Here is an 18,356-nt window from a genome sequence, read left to right on the forward strand (position 1 = left end):
ATTCGCGTAAGTTTGATTATGGCGTGAGGGGTATTTTTCTGCAACCCCATGTTCTGGATTTTGGACCATTTCATAATGAAGCCTCAGAATCTGTACTGGGGCTTCAGGCTTCACCTGTGGAATCCGTATGCTGAGAGGGGAGAACCCCCCTTTTTCTTACACCGGGATACATGAACCTGTTTTCTACACGAGACTACAAAGGTTTCGGGTCCCCTACATCCAGTTGGTTTTCAACCCCCTTGAGGATACCCGATCCTATGGTAGGAGAATGAGGAATTTTTGTGGAAGATCTTAATTTGAGTCTACAAGGGTTTTCTGGCTGTTGGAAATTTCCCCCAATTTCCCCCCCTTGGCTAATCAAGTGAGTGGATTTGGTCGGAAGGGGGAAGGGGGGAGGATCTGAAGAGAAGTCAGAGAGAGTTTTCTTCAGCTATTTCTAAGTACAAGGGACGAGGAATATAACAGTGTTCGAAACTGAAAAGGTGTGGGCTTTGCAGCAGTGAGAAAGGGAAAGATGCATCGGGCAGTCTTTCGTAGCAGCCTCGATCTTTACTGCAGATTTACAGCCATCCTTGAGCATTTAAGATGACTCGAGTTTAGAACCATTCTTTTTGTGAATTTTGGGATTCGTAGGTTTTGAAGCAATAAAGGGTTTTAAACTCATCACACCAGTATGAGGGGGGTTCAAGTTTGGCTTGCAGGGTTTCAACACGAAAAAAAGATAACTCTGTGTTGGGTGCCAGCACTGGGGTTCAGTGGGAATAACGAGCTGATCAGAAGGCCAAGGCAGCTGCTGCCACCCTTTGTGATGCTCTTTTTCCCTCCCCCACACACCGACCTAAAAACCCAGCATACGGGTTGTTTCCAATAAAGGAAAGGAACAATGGGGATCCCCCCCAAAAAAACAAACTGCGAGAGATTAGGGGATGACCTTGGCATTGGGCGACTAGCACCCCCCAAACCGAAAAGGGGGAGTTGTATTAAAAGACTAAGAATCCCCCACAAGACGATCAGGGCCGTGATGGCTAAAAGTGAAGCATTTTGTGAAGGACCCAAAAGCCATTAACGATCGCACATGTAGTGGAAAGATGGCAACATTTCAGACCAAAGACGTATTACTTTTTCCCCCCATATACACGGGAAAAATGATTGGGGGGAGGATTGTGACATAGAGGGTCTATTGTTTCCTTGGGAGACTAATTTTTTAAAAAAATTTTTAATTATGCATAATGTTTATGCAAATTTTTATACTTAAAGCAAAATTTATGCTTTGATTTTTTTTTTTTTTTTTTTTTTGTTATTTATAAGATATTTATAGTAGTTTTTTAATTTTTTAAATATTTTAATTTTTTATTTAACAAGGTATTCGCCGCAATGCCCTTTAGCGTTGACGGGGCAGATAATTTGAAAATCAATCAATCATTACTTCCTTAAACAATTTTTTAGGTAAAATTTACCCCCCTGGTCTGATTGAACAATATGGGGGAGCCCAAAGGATTGAAGAACTGCAGTAAACCAGGTCCCTAGCAGTAAGCACTTCAGGGTAGGGTTCTGGATAACGATTTTAGTTTTAGGCAGGGGCCCTACACAATCAATGATGACTTTAGCAAAGGGGTCATCAAAAATAGGTATAGGTTCAGTGGCACATGGGCAGTTTTGTTGGGTTTGCCTAAATTGCAACAGGCAGGTATGGAAAAATTGGGCAACTTTGGGGAAAATACCAACCCAATTTTTTTTTCATGCCTGAAGCCCCCCGATGTTATCTGAGCAAAGTCAGAAAAATTATGTCAATAGCATTTAGAAACTACAATTTGGTTCAATTCACTCTAAGGCTCATTAGCAGGCACATCAAAGGCTGGTATTTCCTCATTAGAACGTCTTTTTTAACATAGTAAACACAGGGATTCGTTTGGCACTGGATTGGTAAGCCCTGGCAGGAATGATGAAAAAGGCCCTTAAAAGGTACCGCAGCTTCATTTGTTTTTTTATGTTTCGCAATTATGGGTTTTTAGCACCCTTCCATTTTCCCCTTCAAAAACAAATTATTCAAATTCAAATCTCTTAAATCTTCCCCTTTCATGCTTCTAGCTTGACTATGAGTAATGGCTCACAATGGAAACATACTACGGCACTTGCCACCCCTCTCTCCTACCGGATCTTTTCGTAAAGTAGCATCATCTACAATCAGACGGGTAAAACCACCCTTTTCAGCATATCTTTATCAAGGGGGCTACCCACCCCTTTCCCATTGGAAAATGGTTAGATAAAAAAAAAAAAAAAATCGTTGAAGTTACTTTACACAGGGGAAAAACACCTGCTGTTCCCCCAAAAAATCCCACACTCAACATGCCACTGGTATAAATTATCCCTAAGGTAGAGCACTTTTCTTTTAAAATGCTGGGGGCAGCAGATGTATCTCTCTCTTTACTCACATGATTTGTAGGGCTATCTTCAAATACATCCCCAAAGGGAAAGCCCCCTTGCCGCGGTGGGGGGCTGAGTCCAATGATCTGGTGACCCGGACCAGAGGGTACCCATACGGGGAGGGGTCCCCAGTGAGGGATGAACAAAATGGTTCCTGGTACCCCAAAGGGCCCAATGGAGGGGAGGGTGCACCCCCCGGTTTATTCCATCTTGGCCAGGGAGAACTTCCCGTGTGTTTGCCATCGTGGACCCCCGTATTAAGGGAAGGAGCCCTGGAGGTGAGCGTACTGCCCATGTCCCCTGCAGTAGCAACAACCCTTTGGCCCTTTTATTCTGGTTAGAGGGGGCTTGATAAGGGCCGGCAAGTAATCGGTGGTAAAAATATGGTAGGGTCAAGGGGTATTTTGTCGGTAGCGCAAGGCCCCGCAACTGCCATCAGTACTGTAATAGTGGCAGGTATTTTTCCTCATTCCCCCTTGGGGCTTTTGGGGAGTTTTTGAGCCCAACTTAGCTTGCCCTCGTTGGACTCAGGCGGGGGGAGGGGTGAGGAAAGAAGAATTCAAATTGTGTGAGTACTACAAATTTACAAAGATCTATCTCCCCGCGACCTACGAACCCCTGACCTTTCCCCTCTGGAACTCACTTTTGTCATTTTGGAATTCCCAGTTTCCCAAAAGGGCAAAAAGGGAATCTAAGGGTTTCCCGGGCCCCCAAACCAGGTAAGAAGGGGAAAAGCCCCCCCTAACCCATAGGAGATTTTCCCTGGTAAATAAAAAAAACATTTCATATAGTAATACCTAGTAGTGAAGCCCAATTAAGGTTACAATCTGGATCTTAATTTCGAATACATCGAAAAATTGAAAAGTAGTAAAACGTGATCTCGCATCATCCCACAGCGAGATGGTAGCCAAAGTTTGAGGTTTCGTCCCCAGACGAGATGACCGTCTGCGTGCGATATGCGACATTCCGGGGGCAAAATTTTTCATTTTTCTCCTCACAAAACCTAAATCAGTGTAAGGGAAGCTTTTCCCGAGCCCCGATGGGGGTTTTCTGAGGAAAATGTTAGAGGAATAGAGGTTTATATGTAGTCAGTAAAACGTTTAAGAAAAAAGTTCTTTTTGGAAGAATCTACACCACTCCTTCTAATTTTAATACGTTGGTCCTTCCAGAACAGTTAATTTGGCATGGTCCCCCCTCAAGGTAAAGCCATATGTGCCCAACCTTCGGTGCTTCCACTCCCAGGTTAGGGATGGAGCCAACTCTTGCTTTTTTAAGGGAAAATGGACAACAAGAATATGTGTAAAGTGGGGTAGACAGGTATCAAGGAGATGACAACCCCGGGGTCCAAATTGTTCCCACTGAAATGAAGCCATGAAGTTCCAAAGCAGTGAAAAAATTTAAAAAATTTTGAGAAAGAAGTTTGAAATAAGGAGCAAGGAGAAAGTTATTTTTCCCAGGGGCAAGCGCATCCCCCATGTGCTGTTTGCACAGCCAGGAAAAACCTTTACTTCGGTTCTGGCTATCCTCCTTCCCAAAAACACTTGCCCTCCAATGCTTTTTACCCCACACACTCTCCCATTTTTTAAACCCAGCCCCCAAATTTGCTGAAATCCCTTAGGAATTCCACCAAAAATGGAGAGGGTGAGGGGTCTTTGAGGAGACCCCTCCCCCCAAAGAAGGTCTTGGGCCATCAGGGAGGCCCAGGGGCCCCTCAATGGGGAAGCCCCAGCGTACCATACCACAGGGGCCTCCGCTGCTAGGCAGAATGACCCTGAAGAAAAAGGCTCGGGTTTGTTTTTCCCCAGGAAAGGGAATCCTGAGTTGTTAAAAAAGACTCGTTTCAAGATGGGTCTTTGGAGCCGTCAGTAAGGGCCGGGGGGTCTCAACGGTGAAGCTCCAGTGCCCCCCACATCACGGGGGCCTTGCTGTAGGCAGAATGCCCCTGAAGCAAAGAATCAGGTCCGTTTTTTGCCCAGGCAAAGAAACCGAGCCTGTCAAAAGGAAGCCCGTGGAAACTAGTTCCCCGGGTAAAAACCCCATCAAAAGACTCTCCCAAAAATCCTGGAAAAGGGCAGCCTAAAGGTGTAGGGCAAGCCTTGACCCCAGGTGCTGCCAAACACCTTTTGAAAAAAAAAAGTTTAAAAAATGGATACCCTAATCCAAAGGGAAATTCAGGGGAAATTTATGCAAAATGGGGAAAAACGCAACATCTGATAGCTTTTAATAACCAGTTTGTGTTGCTACAGAGATTAGACCCGGGGAAAATATCCCATTTCCCTGAGGGATTCCAAATTTAAGGCCATTTTGGGGCTTTTGACAATGGACCTTTTTGGAGGAGTAGCAGTAAAAGGACTAGGTATTTTTCCAGGCCACCACCCGCAGACAACATGCAGGTGAAGGCTGTGAGAAAGGCTTGACAAACCCTTTCATGTTTTATATCTACCTTCTGCAAATAAACTCAACATAAATGATTTTTGGGAAAATTTTGGGGAGTTGACCATCCATTTTACTCTTGGGAGATTTAATGGTCGGCATCACCTCAGGGGAGACACTTTGTGCAACCCCCGAGGAAGGGCCTTGGAGTCCTTTCTCCTAAAAGTACATGCAGTTTTTTTGAACAGTGACACCCCACACATTTTCCCAAAATTAAACTGGGACTTCCCATATAGACCCGTCAATTTTCTACCTGATTTACAGATGAATTTTACTTGGCAGGTTATGGGAAAATTTCATGGAAGCGAGCATTTTCAATACTTTTGGGGGAGGTGAAAGGTTTCAGCCAATGGATGCAGAGAGGCGACTTTAACATGGGACTGGAATCTTTTCCCGATCAACGCAGTATGCATGGATCTGTGAATGATTTTAGTGTGTCAAGATGGTTAATCACTTCACACCCGAATCCTTTGTAGCAGAAACATCATTCTCAAAAGTGGGCATTTCCCTCGCCTCCAGTACCCTGGTGGGTTGATGAAACCCCCAAAAAGCTGTCGAGAAGAAAAGCTCCATTAAAGGGAGTTGAAACGACGCCCCAGTGATGTAAACCCGATCCATTACAAAAAGACCCGAGCCAAGGCCAGGCGAGTGTAAAGGAGGGCCCGACGGACGTCAGGAGACAGTAGTCCCCTTATTAAATTGGGACCCCCTTAGCATGGGGATGGGACAAGGTGATAAGATCGTGGAAAGAGCACTCATGTCACCACCTACTTTGAAAATTGATGGGAAATATCCCGAAAAAAAGATGTTTGGGAAGAGTAGCTGAATTTAGGCAGAGAACCCCTTGGAGCATCTTTTTATGCCCGATTCTCCACTCTTCGGGGTGAACAGGAAAAGGGCACCCAGTGTCGTTCTTCAGTAGGGGCTGCAGCAGAATTTTAATAAACTTGCCATTTTTTCGCAAGGAGAGGGGCTTGTTTGCAGCTCTGCCGTAAGGGGCTGCCCCCGGAAGTGAGATATTCCCTACTAAATGATATCTACTTTCCCGAGAGCCCCAGAAGTTCTTGTTGGGCCTATTTAATAGGATAATAGGAGGGGACAGTGCATCCACAGGAAAGAGTTATAATCATTCCCGTCCCTAAACCTGGCAAAGGGGCTTTTCCCCACCCGGAAATTACAGACCAAATTTTTCACCAGGCATCGCAAGCTGATGGAGAAAAAAGGTAAATTTAGGTTGAAGGCTGCTAGAAAAAGGGAAAAAGTGTGACTCCATATCAATTGGGTTTAGAAGATTTAGTTCGACCACAGATGCACTTTTATGGATGGGAAACTGCTATACAGAATTTCCCTTTGCACAGCGACATCAAGTTTCAGTCTTCTTGATTGGAAAAGGGTTATGATACTACTTGGAAGCAGGCATACTCAAAAATTTTAGACATTGTTTAAGAGGAGCATTACCTACCTTATACAAAGCTCCCTTCTAACAGGAAATTTTTGGTTTGGGGGGGAAACAGTTTCTCTAACCTGGAAGACCAGCTGGAAGGGGTCCCCCAAGGGGTGTCTTTAAGTGGACCTGTTTGCCATTGCTATAAATGAAAATGTAAAGGTTGTTCCCAAATTCGTCTCATGTAAACTGTATGTGGATGACTTTACACTTATGTCAGGGGGGAAGTTACAGATGTGCAAGGAACATGCAGGTTGCAATTTAAACAGGTTGTAATAAAAACAGGTTTTAAGGGGGCAAAATATCAGGGTTCAAATTTTTCCCCCGGAAAACCATGGTTGCATTTTCCCAAACGAGGAAAATTCCCCTCCTTTCCCCCCCATTTAGGGGCAAACCCCCTGCAAATTTTAAGAGGGAAGTACTTGGGTTTAATTTTTTACCAAAACTTTCATGGGGCCTCACATCAAAAAAGTTTAAAATAAAGGACAAAAGCACTTGTATTTTTGGGGGTTCTTTCACATCTATCTTGGGTGCAGACCCCACAACGCTTCTATGGCTTTACCCAGCGTTTTTTGTAGTAAAATTGTATGGATGGAAGTATTTTCTGCAACTCCCACTGTTCTACGGATGTTAGAGGTTCAAAAGAAGCTTCAGAATCTGTACTGGGGCTTAGGTTTCACATGGAGCCCCGTATGCTGAGAGTGGAGAACACCCCTTTTATTACACCCAGAATACATGAACCCGTTTATAACGAGATACAAAAAATTCCAGGATTTTACATCCAATTTGGTTTTTAACCCCTTGAAGTAGCGTCCTATGGTAGGATAATGAGGAATCTAGTGGAAGATCTAATTTAAATCTCTCTAAGGTTCGGGTGTTGGAATTTCCCCCCTTTCCCCCTTGGAAATCAAGGAGCGGATTTTAAGTTGGAAATTGGGGAAAAGGGGAGGACCGAAGAAAGTCAGAGAAAATTTCTTCAGCACATTTCTAATACCGGGGGTCAGAGCAATTTTTAAGATGGTCGAAAACTGAAAATGGCGTGGGTTTTGCAGCAGGGCAGAAGGGAAGATGCATCTGGCAGTCTTTTCTGCAGCCTCATCTTCAATGCAGAAATTAATGCCATCCTTACAGCAGTTAGATGGGCTAGAGATCTTTCGAACCCTTCTGTTGGTATATTGACTCTGTGTGCCCTTTCAAGCAATCAAGAGTTTAAAAACATAAACCAGTAGGGGGAGGTTCAAAATAGGCTTGCACTGAGTCAACACGTAAAAAGATAAATCTATGTTGGGTGGCAGCACATGTTTGGGGACAGTGGGAAGAGCGATGATCAGAAGGCCCAAGGCAGCGCCCCTCGCCTTTTGATGCTCGTTTTCCTTCCCACACACCGACCCGAAAAACCCCCATCGAAGTTGTCTTCGTGATAAAGGGGGAAAAAATGGGGGCATACCCCGAAACAAACTGCAGACTTAGAGAGACCTTGGGAGTTGGGGGATAGATCCATCCCCAAACCCAAAAAAGGGGAAATTGTATTAACAAGAATAAAAATCGGGACACAAGAGACTCATGGGGCCCAAAGATGGCTAAAAATGAAGCACTTTTGAAAGGGTGCCAAGAGCCATTACGACGCCCCCATGTAGTGGAAAGAGTGCAAATTCTCAGACCAGAGACTTTTGTACTTGTCTCCCCATATAACTGAAAAAAAGTATTGGGGGAAGATTGTGGGGCATAGAGGGTCTTATTAATATCCTTGGGGGAATAATATTAAAAAAAAAAATGATCAGCATAAATTTTTTGCAATAATTTTATGCACTTTGAGATAATTTTAGTTTTATTTTTAATTATTTATTTTTTGTAAGATATTTTTTTGAAGATTTTTAGAGTTTTTAAAATTTAAATATTCTAGTTAACAAGGGTTCGGCTAATGCCTTTGCGTTGAGTGGCAGATATTTTTAAATAATCAATCAATCTTCAGATACAGACACAGTACCAGAGAACCGGGAAGGGAAGAACAAAATCCTGATGTTCACACGCCTTGGGCAGAAACTGAAATACACACAGCGGAAAACCAACTATTGCAACAAATTGCATTTTAACTTAGGGCACTGAGTACGATAATGGCCCTGTTTCTTCCTATAATAACAAACTAGAGGCTTACCTGTACCAGAATCATTACTGCCATGACAATCCAAACTCTGCAGAACCATGAACATAAAGTTTTGGTTTTGGTTTAGATTCCATTTGATACAATGGATATCTTGGTGGCAACGTTGCTGAGAGGACATTACAACTTTATACAAGTGAATCTTACCATTTGAGCGAGGGCATGGAGAAGGAGGAATTGGCTTTTTTTTTTTATTAATAAGATTTAAATTTTTCTGCTAAAATAGCAGCTCTGTCAAAAGTTGTAGCTTCCTTCTCCAGAATATACATACGTACATCAGGGGGTGTACTCTCCAAGTTCGTTCGGTGCAACAATCTAATAATCCCCATAATTATTACTCCCCTTGCTGAAAACCCCTATTCTTTAATTTTTGATTTGGCATATTTTATATAAGACTGATTGGTACCCTTAACCGTATCTCGGAACTATAGAATTCTGCAGGCAACTATTAAGATTTCAGAATGGTCTCTACACCACAGCATAATTACCTTTCTGTGAACTGGTTAGAGACACGTTTGTAGATCTGCCTTTCCCAACTAGGACGGTTTGTACCAATAAAGGCCACTATTGAAGAGGCCATTTAAGGCTTTATGCAATCTGCACAAATTGGATTAAAAAAAAAAAAATCTTCGGAATCATTTTCCACAAACGCTGGAGCCAAATTCGTCACTTCAGCAAGTTTTTAAACTTGTCATCAAACTACCCCAAGCTAGCTTTCTTATCCAGCTTATCCCTAAGAAATCCAGTGGGATATATATATATATATATATATATATTTAAAATATTATAATATATATTTATATATATAACTATACATTAACTGGAGTGGGTGTGTGTGTGTGTGTGTGTTGTGTGGTGGGTGGGTGTGTGTGTGGTGGGGTTGTGGTTGTGTGTGTGTGTGTGTGGTGTATAATATATATAATATATATATATAATAATTATATATATTTATATAATACAATAATAATATATATATAATATATATATTTTATATATATATATAATAATAATATTATAATATTATATATATATATATATTATATATATATTTTAAATATATATATATATATAAAAATATTTTAATATATAATATATATATTATATATATATATATTATATATTATATATATATATATTATATATTATATATATATAATATCACACAACACACCACACCACACACACCAAAACCCACACACACACACACACACACCACACCCCACACACACACACACACACAACAATCCAGTGTATATGTTATGTATATAATATATATATAATATATATATATATTAATATATTATTATATATATATATATTATACCCCATGGTTTTCTTAGGGATAAGTGGAAAAGAAAGTAGCTTGGGGTGTTTGATGACAAGTTTAAATTTGCTGAAGTGACAAATTTTGGCTCCAGCTTTTGTGGAAAAGATTCCGAAGATTTTTTTTTTTAACCCAATTTGTGCAGATTGCATAAAGCCTTAAAGGCCTTTTCAATAGGGGCCCTTTTATTGGAAAAAACGTCCTATTTGGAAAAGGGGAGATTACAAACGTGTCTTAAAACCTTTTCACAAAAGGGGTAATTTATGCTGTGGGTAGAGCCCATTCGAAATTTTAATAGTTGCCTGCAGAATTCATATTTCGAGATCGGTTAAGGGTACCAATAGTCTTATAAAAATATGGTAAAAATCAGTAAATTAAGAAATAGAGGCTTTCAGCAAGGGGAGAAAAAATGAGGATTTATTAGAGTTGTTGCACCGAAAGAATTGGAGAGTAACCCGTGTACGTATGTATTTTGGAAAAGGGAAAGCTACAACTTTTGACAGGCTGCTTTTTAGGAAAATTATAGTTTTATTAAAAAAAATTTTAAAAACCCAAATTTCCCTCAGCTTTGCCCAGCCGTGCTAAAATGGAAAGATTAACTTAGTAATAATGTTGTAATGTGCTCTCAAGAGAAGTAGTCACACAAGAATATCCTTTGTATCAAATTTGAATCTAAAAACCAAACTTTTTTCATGGTTTTGGCAAGATTTTGGGGTTTGTCATGGCAGTAATGATTTGGTACAGGAAAGCCTCATTTTGTTTATAGGAAGAAACAGGGCCATTATCGTACTCAGTGCCCTAAGTTAAATGCTACATTTTTTGCTAATAGTGTGGTTGTTCCAGCTGATGATGTATTTCGAGTTTCTGACCAAGGCTGTGTGAAACATCAGGATTTGTTCTTCCCCTTACCGGTTCTTGGTACTGTTTTATCTAAAGATTGTTTGTTATTTAAAATTATCCCCACGTAAACGAAAGGCATTAGCGGCGAATGCCTTGAAACTAGAAATATTTAAATTTTTTTAAAACTCTAAAAATCTACAAAAAAATTTTACAAATAACAATAAATAGATTAAAAAATCAAAGCATAAATTTTATGCTCTAAGTGATAAAATTATTGCAAAAAAACTTATGTGATCTTTTTTTTTTTTAATTTTAGTCTCCCTAAGGATTTTAAATAAGACCCTCTATGTCAAAATTTCCCCCCCCAAACATTTTCAGTGATATGGGGGAGACAAAAGTACATAAGTCTTGGTCTGAGAATGTCCCCAAATTTTTCCCAAATGTGCGATCTTTAATGGCTCTTGGCACCCTTTAAAAAGTGCTTAATTTTTAGCCATCATTGGCCAGAGTCAGTTGTGTGCCGTTTATTTTTTCTTGTTAAAAAATTTCCCACTTTTCGGTTGGGATATGCTAGTCGCCAAACTGCCAAGGTATCTTAATTTTCCGCATTTTGTTTCGGGAGGTATCCCTCCATTGTTCCCTCCTTTTTATCACGAAGAAATTTGAGCTGGGTTTCAGGTGGGGGGTGGGGAGGGGAAAACGAGCACAAAGGCTGAGCGGCAGCTGCCTTGGCCTTCTGACAGTCGCCTTTCCCACTGATCCCAAACATGTGCCCCACCCAAATAGAGTTATCTTTTTAGGTTGACATCAGGAAGCCTATTTTGAACCTCCCTCACTATGGAGTGATGATTTAAACTTTGATTGCTTGCAAGGCATCGAGAGTCACAAAATCAAACGAAGGTTCGAAAAGATCTTAGTCATCTTAACTGTGTAAGGATGGCATGAAAACTCTGCAGTGAAGACGAGGTGCTAGAGAAAGACTGCCGATGCAGTCTTCCTTTGTCATGCTGCAAAAACCCCCCCATTTTAGATTCGAACCACGTAAAATTTGATTGACCCCCGGTATTTGAAAGGCTAAAGAAATTTTCTCTGATTTCTGTTCGGATTCCCCCCTTTTCCCAATTCCAACAAACCCAGCTCGAGTTTAGTCCAAAGGGGAAATTGGGGAATTTCCAACACCCAGAACCTTAGAGAGATTTAAATTTAAAGTCTTCCACTGATTTCATTACTCCCATAGGATCGACATCTTCAAGGGGGTTGAAAACCAATCGGATGTAGGAGATCGGAACCCTTTGTGTCTCGTGAGAAATAGGTTCATGTATTCTCGGTGTAATGAAAGGGGTGGTTCCCACTTCAGATACGGGGACCCTATTTGAAGACCTGAAACCCCCCGAAGATTTGGAGTCATTTGAACCGAGTCTAACACCCGTAAAAACGGGGGAGTTGCAGATGAATAACTTACATCCAAATCAAGCTTACTACGAAAAAGCGCCGGTAAACCCCAATAAAAGCGTTGTGCGGTCTGCACCCCAAGATAGATGTGAAAGAACCCGAAAATACTAAGGTTTGTACCCTTTTACTTTAAAAATGTTTATGTGAGGCCCCCATGTAACCCTTGAGTAAAAAAATTAAAACCCAAGTATTCACCTTTGGGACAAATTGCAGGGGTTTGCCCCTAAATAGGGGGAAGGAGGGAATTTTCCTCGTTTGGGAAAGCATAGATGGTTTCGGGGAAAAAATTTGAACCCATGATATGTTGTCCACTGTAAAACCCCCTGATTTATTAAACCTGATTTATTGAAACCCTGCATGGCCTTTGCACACCCTGAAGCTTCCCCCTGAGCAGTACAGTGTAAAGTATCCCTACGATTACATGAGACAGAATTTGGGAAAACCCTTAAAATTTTCTTTTATAGAAATGGAAAACAGGGTCACATTTAAGACACCCCCTTGTGGGCCCCTTCCAGTGGTCTTCCGGGTTTAAGAAACTGTTTCCCCCCCAAAATTTAAATTTCCTGTTAGCAAGGGAAAGTTTGTATAAAGGTTTGGAAAAGCTCCTCTTAAACCAATGTCATACAACTTCTTGGTATGCCATGTTTCAAGTAGTATCATAAGCCTTTCAAGGTCAAAAAAGAGCAAAACATGTGGTCCTGTGCGAAGGAATTCTGATAGCTTTTCCATCCAAAAAGGATCTGTGGCGAACTCAATCTTCTAAACCCATATTGATATGGAGTCAGCCGTTTTCCTTTTCTGCAGCCATGTAACCTAAAGTTTACCATTTTCTCCATCAGTTTGCAGATGCAGTGGTGAAAAATTTGGTCGAAATTTTTCCTGGGTGGAAGCACCTTTGCCGGGTTTAGGGACGGGAATGATTATGACTCTTTCCAGTGGATGGCACTGTCCCCTCCCTATATATCCTTTTAAATGGGTCAACAAGAACTTCGGGGACTTTTGGTAAGTAAATATCATTTGTATGGAATATCGTATTCCTGGGGCGCTTCGGCAGAGCTGCAAAGCAGAGCCCATTTTTCCTTGCGCAAAAATGGCAAGTTGTATGAATTTCTGCTGCAGCCTACGAAGAACGAACGGGTGTCGTTCTTTTCAGCCCGAAGAGTGGAGAATCGGGCAGTAAAAGAGCTCCAGAGGAGATCTCTCCCAGAATTCAGCTAGTCTTCCCAACATCTTTTTTACTGTGAGATTATCCATAATCTTAAAAGTAGGTGGTGCCCAGTGGGCTTTTCCAGCGTTTTTATGCACCTTGCCCCATACCCTGCTAAGGGGGTCCCAGAGTTAATAAAAGGGGGACATATGTCTCCCCTGAGTCCCTCTGGCCTCCTTTTCACTCGCCCGGCCTTTGGGTGGGTCTTTTTTTAAGGATCAAGGTTTCATCACGGGGCTCGTTTCAACTGCCTTAAAGGAGCTTTTTTTGCTCTGACAGCTTTTTGGGGGATTTATCAGACCACCATGGTACTGGAGGTCGACGGGAATGCCCCCCTTTTGAGAATGGATGCTTCTGTCAAAGTGAATTGTGATGTGAAGTGATTAACGCATCTTTAAACCCCAGAAAACATTTACAGATCCAGCAATATGCAGTTGATCTGGAAAGATTCCAGTCCCCATGTTCAAGTCGCCATCTTGCCTCCCGGTGGAAACCATTCACCCCCTCCAAAAGTTTTGGAAAATGCTCGCTTCCATTAAGTTTCCAAAAACCCGCCAAGTGAAATTATCTGGAATCAGGTGAGACAATTGAAAGGGCTAATGGAGAATGTCCCAGTTTGAATTTGGGGAAATGTGTGGGAGGCACTGTTTAAAAAAAATGCATGACTTTTGGAGCAAGGATCCAAGGCCTTCCTCGAGGGTTGCACAAAGTGTCCCCCTGAGGTATGCCCCACATTGAAATCCCCAAGAGTAGAAATGGATGTGGCAACTGCCCAAGTAGATTTCCAAATCATTTAGTTGAGATTTTGTGCAGGAAGGGGAGATATATGCAACAGTGAAGGTTGTGTAAAACCTATTCCACAGCCCTTTACTGCAGTGTTGTCTGCAGGTGGAGGCCTGGGGAAAAGGAAAAACCGACTACCATTATGCTACCCCCCATAAGGTCCATGTCAAAAGCCCATAATGGGCCCTTTAATTTGGAATCCTTCAGGAAATCGGTGATTTTCCTGGTCTAATTCCCTTTGGCATAACAAACTGGGTTATATGAAGCATAGAGTTGCAGTTCTTCCCCCTTTTGCATGAATTCCCCCATGTTTATTGGATTAGGGGACCCGTTCTTTTAAATATTTTTTTTTAAAGGGGTTTGGCAGCACCCGTGGTCAAGGTTCCCTACACCCTTTTGGCTTCCCCCCCAGGATCTTGGGGGAGTCTTTTTAGGGGGTTTTTACCCCTGGAAATAGTTTCCACAGGTTCTTTTTACGGCCCGGGTTTTTTTTGCTGGGCAAAGAACGGCCCCGAGTCTTTGCTTTTAGGGGCATTTGCCTAGCAGCAGAGGCCCCTGTAGATGTGGTGGGAGCTGGAGCGTCACCGTTGGGGACCCCGGAGCCCTTACTGCGGCCCAAAGCTCCCTCTTGAAACGAGTTTTGAACAGACTAGGATCCTTTGCCTGGGGGAAAAGGGGAAAAACCCAGCCTTTGCTTCAGGGTCATTCTGCCCAGCAGCGGAGGCCCCCGTGGGGTATGGTAGCAGTGGGGCTGTCCCCCTGAGGCCCCCCCGGAGCCCCACCTGATGGCTCCAAAAACCTTACTTTGGGGGGAGGGGTTTCCCCAATAGACCCCCCCACTCCTACTCCCCTTTCTGGTGGAATTCACTAGAGGTAGTTTCAGCAATTGGGGACTGAGGTTTAAAAGAAGTGGCAGAGTGTTGGTTTTTAAGAAGCATTGGAGGGCAAGGTTGGTGGGGAAAGGAGGATGAGCCGACCCAAGTAAAAGGGTTTCCCCGGGTGTGAAACGAACCGGGGATGTCGCTTTTCTCTGGAAAATAACTTTCCCTTTTCCCCTTTTTATCAAAATTTTCTAAATTTTTAACTTTTAATGCTTTGAAGAAGCTTTTATGGCTTCATTGCAGTGGTAAAAAGCATATTGGGCCTGGACAGTGTCATCCTTTATGACCTGTCGTACCCCACTTACACATATTCTTGGTTGTCCATTTTCCTTAAAAAAAGCAAGAGTTGGCTCCCTGCCCATAACCCTGGGAGTGGAAGCACCCCCATAGGGTTGGGCAATAGGCTTTACCTTGAGGTGGTACCATGCAAAATTAAATGATTTGGGGGACCAAAGTATTAAAAGTTAGAAGGAGAGCTGGTGAGTTTTTCCAAACCGTCAACTTTCTTCTTAAAAAAGTTTTACTGCCACTCATGATAATCCCTAGTTCCTCTAACAGTTTTCCTCAAATACCTATAGGTTCCCCCGGGAAAAGACAAAATTTCCCCTTTCCTGATTTAGGGTTTTGTGGGAGAAAAATGAAACTTAGCCCCCGGAATTCGCATATCGCACGAGACGGTACTTGTTGGGGAGAAACCTCAACTATTGGCACCATCTCGCTGTGGGGGTGATGCGAGGATCACGTTGACATACTTTTTACAATTTTCGGTACTTTGAAAAAATCAAGATCCCTGATTGAAACCCTTTAATGGTCTTCACTATAGGTACTACTTATGAAATGTTTTTTTTATTTTTCCAGGTAAGATTCCTTGGGATTGAGGAGGACTTTTCCCCTTCTTACCGGTTTGGGGGCCCGGGAACCATTACGATTCCCCTTCTTTTCCCCCTTTAAGCTGGAAAGGTTCCAAAGTGACAATAGTGATGTTCCAGGGGAATGGTCAGGGGGTTGCGTGGTCGTCAGGGAAGAGCTAGTCTTTGAAATTTGTAGACTCACACAAATTTGAATTCTTTATTTTTTCACCCCCCACCCGCCCTGGAGTCCAACGAGGGCAAGTATAGTTGGGCCCAAATCTCCCCCAAAAGCCACAGGGGTTTAAGAGGAAATATACACTGCCACTATTACATACTGATGGCAGTGCGGGGGCCTACGCTACGACTAAAAGTACCTGCTTTACCCCAGCCATATTTGACCAGCCCCATTGACTTTAACGGGGCCTTTATCAAGCCACCCGTCTAACCCGAATAAAAAGGACAAAAGGGGTGTGTGCTAGCTGCAGGGTACAGTGGCAGACGCTCAACCCCAGGACTCCGCTCCTGGTAATCGGGATGCCCCGCATGGCAAACAACGGGGGGAGAGTTCTCCCTGGTCCAAGATGGAAGAACCCGGGGTGGGTGCACCATCCCCTTCATTTTGGCCTTTGGGGTTTCAGGAAGCCCTTTTGGTTTTACCCTCACTGGTGACCCCCCAGTATGGGTAGCCCTTGGGCCCGGGTCACCAGACATTTGGGCCTCAAGCCCCCCCACCCGCGGCAAGGCGGCTTCCATTAGGGGGGTGTATTGAAGATAGCCCTACAATATGTGAGTATAGTGAGATACTTTGCTTCCCCCAGCATTTTTTAAAAAAAAGGCTTACCTGTAGGGAAAGGTTTTACCAGGAGCTGTTGTAGTGTGGGGATTTGGTGGAACAGCAGGTGTTCCACTGTGTAAAGTATATCTTCGAACAGATTTTTTTTTTTTTTATCTAGACCAGTTGCCAATGGAAGGAGTGATAGCCCTCCTTGATAATGATATAGCTGAAAGGCTGGTTGTACCTGATCTGATTGTAGATGATGCTACTTTACGAAAAGATCCGGTAGGAGAGATGGGTGGCAAGTGCCGTAGTATGTTTCCATTGTGAGCCCTTTTTCATAGCAAGCTTTGAAACATGAAAAGGGGGAAAATTTTAAAATTTTTAATTTGAATAATTTGTTTTTGAAGGGGGAAAATGATAAGGATGCAATAGAAAAGCCCATAATTGACAGAAACATAAATGAAACAGAGGTAGAAGCTGCAGGTACCTGTTTAGAGGGCCAGTTAGATCAGTCATTGCCTGCCAGGGCCTTATCCGAATCCGAGTGCCAAAACGAATCCGTGTGTTACTATGTTAAAAAATGACGTTCTAATGAGGAAATACCAGCCTTTGATGTGCCTGCTAATGAGCCTTAGAGTGAATTGAACCAAATTGTAGTTTCTAAATGCTATTGACATAATTTGCTGACTTTGGCTCATGATAACATCGGTGGGCTTCTAGGCGTGAAAAAAATTGTCCTGGTATTTCCTCAGATGTTGCCCAATTTTGCCATACCTGCCATGTATGTCAATTAGTAGGCAAGCCCAATCAAACACTGTCCCATGTGCCACTGGAACCTATACCTATTGTTGATGAGCCATTTGCTAAAGTCATCATTGATTGTGTAGGGCCTCTGCCTAAAACTAAACTCGTTATCCAGAAGCCATACCACTGAAGTGCATTACTGCTAGGGACCTGGTTTACTGCAGTTCTTCAATCACTTTGGACTCCCTCATATTGTTCAATCAGACCAGGGTGGTAATTTCACCTCAAAGTTGTTTAAGGAAGTAATGATTGATTGATTATTCAAAATTATCTGCCGCGTCAACAGCTAAGGTCATTAGCGGCGAATACCTTGTTAAATAGAAATATTAAAATATTTAAAACATTAAAAATCTATCTATAAATATTTTACAAATAACAATAAAAAAAAAAAAAAAAAAAATCAAAGCATAAATATTATGCTTTAAGTATATAAAATAAATTTCATAAAAAATTATGCATAATTAAATTTATTTAAAATATTTGTCTCCTAAGGAAACTAATAAGACCCTCTATGTCACAATCCCCCCCCAATACATTTTTCAGTGTATATGGGGGAGACAAGTACATACGTCTTTGGTCTGAGAATGTTGCACATCTTTCCACTACATGTGCGATCGTTAATGGCTTTTGGCATCCTTCACAAAGTGCTTCACTTTAGCATTATCGGCCCATGAGTCAGTCTTGTGTGGACCGATTCTTAGTCTTGTTAATACAACTTCCACTTTTCGGTTTGGGTGGATGCTAGTGCCAACTGCCCAAGGTCATCTCTAATCTCTCGCAGTTTGTTCTGGAGGTATGCCCCCATTGTTCCTTCCATTTTTTTGCGAAGACAACTCCGTATGCTGGGTTTCAGGTCGGTGTGTTTTGGGAGAGGGAAAACGAGCATCACAAGGCTGAGCAGCAGCTGCCCCTTTGGGCCCTTCTGATCAGCTCGTTCATTCCCCCTGATACCAACATGTGTGGCACAAAAAACA

The 18,356-nt window shown here is 42.3% G+C and overlaps 1 protein-coding gene across 6 annotated transcripts in view; it reads left to right on the forward strand.

Moving 5' to 3' along the window:
- The window catches only part of LOC119598199 (alpha-(1,3)-fucosyltransferase C-like), a 58,238-nt gene that overhangs the window by 36,866 nt on the left and 3,016 nt on the right, over nt 1–18,356 (forward strand). The gene's annotated exons all lie outside the window — the stretch shown is intronic.

The sequence above is a fragment of the Penaeus monodon genome, chromosome 41 (assembly GCF_015228065.2).
Source record: "Penaeus monodon isolate SGIC_2016 chromosome 41, NSTDA_Pmon_1, whole genome shotgun sequence".
NCBI classification, from domain to species: Eukaryota; Metazoa; Arthropoda; class Malacostraca; order Decapoda; family Penaeidae; genus Penaeus; species Penaeus monodon.